The sequence below is a fragment of the Globicephala melas genome, chromosome 11 (genome assembly GCF_963455315.2).
Source record: "Globicephala melas chromosome 11, mGloMel1.2, whole genome shotgun sequence".
NCBI lineage: Eukaryota > Metazoa > Chordata > Mammalia > Artiodactyla > Delphinidae > Globicephala > Globicephala melas.
The window spans coordinates 100968827-100974368 of NC_083324.2; positions in this window are offsets into that span (position 1 = coordinate 100968827).

Genomic DNA, 5542 nt, shown 5'->3' on the forward strand with positions numbered 1-5542 from the left:
TCACAAGACTCCACTCTCAGCTTTGGTTTCGCACGTGTGTTGATGTGTTTGTTTTGTGCTTTGCTTTACTTTCAGATTGCCTAAAAAGCCACGCTTCTCTCCGAGGCCACCTGAACCAAAGAATCTTCGACACGTCCTCTCTTGGGAAGCGTCCTGCTGCTGCAGTTCCCCCCGCAGCTCTCAGGTGTCGTGTGCACTCCCTCTGCGTGCGGTGGTCTGCAGCCCGGCCTGCACCTGCCAGTGGGCTGGGGACCCTTCACACCTGCTGCCCGACCCTACCCTGGCCACTGCCATCCCTCCCTCTGGGTAGCCTGGGCCCTGAGCTCGTCAAGACCTCCCCGGTGGTCCTCACGTGTATCAAGGTCAGGGACCACTCACTGCGGAAGGAACGGGGGTAAGAGCAGAAGCTGCAGGACCGTGACACCCGGGGAATGAGTCTAACTGCAGGAAAGATGGCAACTTGGGTTTTTACTGAGTAACGTGACTCCGTTTATTTCTCAGGTGTGTTTCACTGAGTCCACTCTTACGGTCTTCACTTGGGGAAGCTCTAACCGCATACGGAATTCCATTCTGTCCCTAAGAGAACAGTCCCCTGACTGTCCCCTGACTGTGGGATGCGTGGTTCCCCCAGTGCCGCCACTTACCGCCCTTTGAAATGGGTCCATAACCGAGGTTTGTTTATGTTTGCAACACTTTGCAGAGTTAACGTAGACTTTTCAGTAGGAAACTGAGGGAGTAAAGATGAGTGCTGAGAAGTGAAAAAAGAGATGATCCCTTCCGATTATTTTTATCTTGTTTTAAATATTCAAACACCAAAACAGGCAGATAGATTAAGCTTTCATGGGGAGCTGTGCATATCTCCTAACCACAGCAGTAGTCTGGGGTTATAATTCTCTGTCCGTACGATAAAATCAATCAAGTGCAAATAAAAGGCCAGTGATAAAAATGGCCACTTGAGAAGAGCTGGGCCACAATCACCATCTCACACACAAATGGTGCCTGAGGAGGTCAGCGCTGGCCGTAAACAGGCTCTTTGGGATGACTTTCCATCCCACTCACTCCCAGACCCGGTTGGGGCCACAGCGGCTTCCCAGGGGTCACTTCTGTCTATCAGGGTCTTGTTCCCTTATAATCTGGGGTTCCTCCTCATTCCCAGGTTCCCTTGGGACCCACATCAGCACAGGCCCCCGACCAGGTGGCCACCGGGCCCTGGACCTCAAGGCTGATACGTTTAGGGTGCCGGGGCCTTGTGAGGCGGCGGGAGGTCCCTAGGTGCCCCCCAGGCACTGGGTCACATGGGCTCCAGGGTCCCCAAGTCCTGGAGGTCCTCCCTCCACCAGCTCCCAAGGTCCTTTTGGGGGAGGAGGGCCGGAGAAGTTGGGGGTGGAGGGGCAGAGGGGAGAGGGACTATCACAAGTCCGTGGTGAGTGAAGCCCACGAACCACTTTCTCTTCTGAGACACCGTGAAAAGAAATCACCTTCTGTAAAACTCCCGGGCAGGGGCTGTGAGCGCCTCACTGATCAGAGGGTGGCAGCCCTGCCACCTGAAACCCATCCAGAGCCTGCATCTAAGAAACAGAAGCCCGTGTATCGGAGCCGCCGCGCGCTGCTGGTGGGAATGCAAACCGCGCAGCTGTTACGGAAAACACTACCCTTATCTCCTAATCAATTAAACATAGAGTTACTGTATGATCCAGCAATTTCATTCTTCTGAATATACACCCAAAAGAATTAGAAGCAAGGACTCAGAAATGTGCCACGCTCACAGCAGCCAAAAGGTGGAAGCACCCCATCTGTTACTGCATGATGGACGAACAGAATGTGGTCCATCCACACAATGGAATATTATTTGGCCTTAAAAAGGAAGGAAATTCTGACACAGGCTCTACCTTGAAAACATGCTCAGTGAAATTAGCCAGTCACAAAAGGACAGATACTAGATGATCCCACTTGTACGAGGTCCCTGGAGTAGTCGAGTTCCTAGAGACAGACAGCAGGAGGGTGGTTTCCAGGGGCTGGCGGGACGGGGAGGGGAGTCAGCGTTTAATGGGGGCGGAGTTTTGCAAAAAGAAAAGAGCTCGGGTGGTCGATGGTGGTGATGGCCTTAGCGCCACTGACCTGTACACTTTAAGTGGTTAAGATGGTAGATTTTCCTTTGGTGCATTTTCCCACAATTAAAAGAAGAAGGAAGCAGCACTGAGACCGGGGAAAGAAGAGCCCTCGAGGGGGAGGCGGTTTCCCACCTCGCTGCAGGGCTGGTGCCGCCTGCAGCCACAGTAGCCTCTCTTCCTCTGCGCACGGAGGCCTCCGGTCAGTTTCTCCTGGATCTGAGGACGGAAAGCACCCAGTTCACACACTTTGGGCCTTTGTATATTTCTCTGTGTTTGTTTGGGTTTTACTTTTTCTAACTGTGATACTTCTAGCTCCGTTGGAAAACATCACTTCTTTCTGACCAGTATTTCTATTCATCAGGTGTGTAAGCACCATAACGTAAATGCACGGGGCCACCTGCCTGCTTCCCTGAGGCTGATACATCCGTTTCTTTTAAGGCAGGTTTGAGCCATAATGTTTAGAGCACTTCTCCTTTGGGAGCACATACCTGCATATCAGTCGCGTTTTTCCTCCCTGACTGAAGTTACTTTCACGAAGCTGTTCCCTGGAAGGAAGCTGAAAGTGCTTCATAAGAATCCCTCGCACTAACCTCTCTCACACAATGATGGGGCGGAGCGGGAAACGGGATTCTTCCAGTTATGAAGAAACAGTCGAGAGTGGAAAATACCAGGAGTGTGCCTTCTTGGACTACGGTACTCCACCCCGATTTCCAGATACGCTTCAGCTTCTTCCTCAGTCTAGACTGGAGATGTTTACAGCGAGCGGTTGAAACTTTAATGAAATGCTCTGTTAGAGGGCGGACTTCTTCAAGCTTGGCTTGCACATCCAGTGTCACGCATGCCGTTCTCACGGGCGTGCGGATGGGAGCAGAAGCCAGGTTTCTGGCTCAGAAAGAACCTAAACTCAGAGGTTAGATGTGAAGTTCCCAGTCTGAATAATTAAACTTAAAACCCGGCATTTTTACGTAATGCAAAGGAAGCACAGACTTTCATTCCTTTTAGAGTTTCACAGGCATTTTTGGGCACTCTTATTAACAGAGATAGCAATGTCTTAAATACTTTGTTTATGAAAAGCAGCATTATAAAATGCCCTAAAAAGTCTAGGCTTCTTTAGTGAGCTCTGAACTACTCAGAAATTCGGTTCGCTATTGGGGGACCAAAAAAAATTCAGAGTCTTAAAAAACGGGAGTTTTCGCCTATGCTTCTTCCCAGCCTGAACGCTTCCTGGGGAATTCTGATTGCTCCGCTTTGGTTCCTATGGGATTTTCGTGGTAACACTGGTCCGCCTGCACCCTCGGGCGCTAGCTCATCTTGGCCACCAGGGGGCAGTGTGGTCATTCGCTAGCGCCCCGCGGCTCCCGCGCCGGCGGGGATGCCAAGGCACGTCCAGCCTCCAGCGCTTAGCCTGCGCTCCGTTATTACTTTTTGATTTACAAAGCGCCATTCCTCCGCAGATTCCCCGCCCCCAGCTGCTTCAGAGAAAGCCCGCGGAAGCTTTACCCAGCGAGGGGAGCAACCCCGGCACCGTGTCAGGTGGTCTGATGGACGCACGCAGGTGGACATCTGGAAAGAAATCTGCTGACACAAGGGCCCTGGCGGCCAAGGCAGCGGCCAGGGTGGGGAGGGGTCAGCAGCAGGGCCACCCGTGTCCCAGCCAGCAGGGAAAGCAGCTCTAGCCAGTGGGGTGCAGGCATGAATTTGTTCCCACAGAAGATAGAGGCAGGACCAACTCTGGACGTGAGCCGTCCGAACATTCCAGCGGGACCTGCTGGGCCCGGCTCAGCCCTGTTCTCAGGACAGGCCTGGGACCGGCTCGGGAAGGCCCTGCTCGGCTCCGGGGAGTCTCGCGCTCCTCGTGGTTTAGGGAACTGATGCAAAGGGGGCCCTGAGCAGGGGCAGGGGGTGCCCGGGGCAGCGCTCTGAGCAGCGCGGAGGTTGCGGATGGAGCCTTTTGAACGGCAGCTGAAAAATTCTAAATCCGGCTCCGGGACATTGGAAAGGCGGCGAGCCTGAGGGCAGCGCGTGGATGGGATAAAAACAAAAATAAAACCACAGACTGGAGCAAGCACCCACCTCCAGCTCAGCGGTGCCTGCGCCCACGTGCTCTACGTCCCCCGCCCGGCCCATCAAACGTGCTGCATCTACCGATTTTATTCTAAGCCGTTCTCCCAGCAAGTCTAGTCAAGCAGCGTTGTCTTCACCGCTTCACAGAGGAGGAAGCCGAAGGCCAGATGGTCAAGGTTACATGGCAACGAGGTACATCTGATAGCTGGAATGAAGGCCCTGCGCTCTCAGACACCAGGCCCCTCAGCTGCACTTTGCTACTTCCTGAGAAAACTGGAGCCCTAGGCATGCATGTCTACATAGGGCATCAGAAGGGTGTCGCCTTTATCCCACAGGCCTTCCCACCAGCGGAGAGGAGAAGGCGTCCAGAGCTTGGCGGCCCGTCTGCCTTCCTTCCATTGCTCCAGTCTGGAGCGGGGCTGGCCCAGGGCTGCTGGGAAGACCAGGCCCAGAGGGTCTCCGGCAGCCCATCCTTCACCGGTGCCTGGCGGGGAGGGAGGAGACCCTGCTGGACGCACCTGGGAACCTGTCCGACAAGCCATGGAGGGAGGCCCAGGCAGCGTCACCGAGGCCACGGCCTGTGCACCTTTGGTTAAGGGAAGGGGGCAAACTGTGCCCAGGAAAATCACTTCTCTCGGTGTGAGTGCCTTTTAGCCTACTGCTTGCTACCTTTAAAAACAAGGCCACTGTTCTGCTTTAGGTAGGAAATCCCTCTCTGCTACAAAATTGCAAGCCCTGGGAAAGCCCCAAGAGTGGCAATGTCACAGTAAAGCATCTGAGTGTTCGTAGCAGTGATGAAATGGTCAGTGGAGGCGTAAAACAGGGAGGGAAAGCTTGGGGCCCCGGGAGGAGGGAGATGGGAAGACAGGGAGGCTGGAGTCCCGGGGCAGCCAAAGGAGGCGCGGAGGAGAGCGTGGAAGGATTTGCCGATGACATTACTGATGGGCCGAGTGTGGATTCCCGGCCCTCACGAGGAATCTAAACGGAAGATGGGAAAGACAGAGGAGCTGGCAGGGGGATTCACCTCCGGCCAACCTGCCAACTTCTGGAAAGAGATGGACGGCAGCAAGCAGGAGACAGAGAACAAACACAGAGGGCGCCCGCGGTGAGACGCACGGCACCCCCGCCCCGTGTCCTCCCCCAGCAAGGAGCCCCACGGAGGAGAGCTCGGACGCCAGCTTACAGTGGAGATGGGCTTGAGCCACTGCCCCTCTGGGTGAGGGCTTCGGGGTGGGACGGCCAGGGCAGGGGGGCGGCGCATGGACGGGGGCTGCACGGTGGCTGTGGCTTCAGACACCTTCTCTGGGCTGAATGTCAGTTTGGCTGTGAGAGCCGCAATCTGGTGGGAGATATGACATCACCCTTCG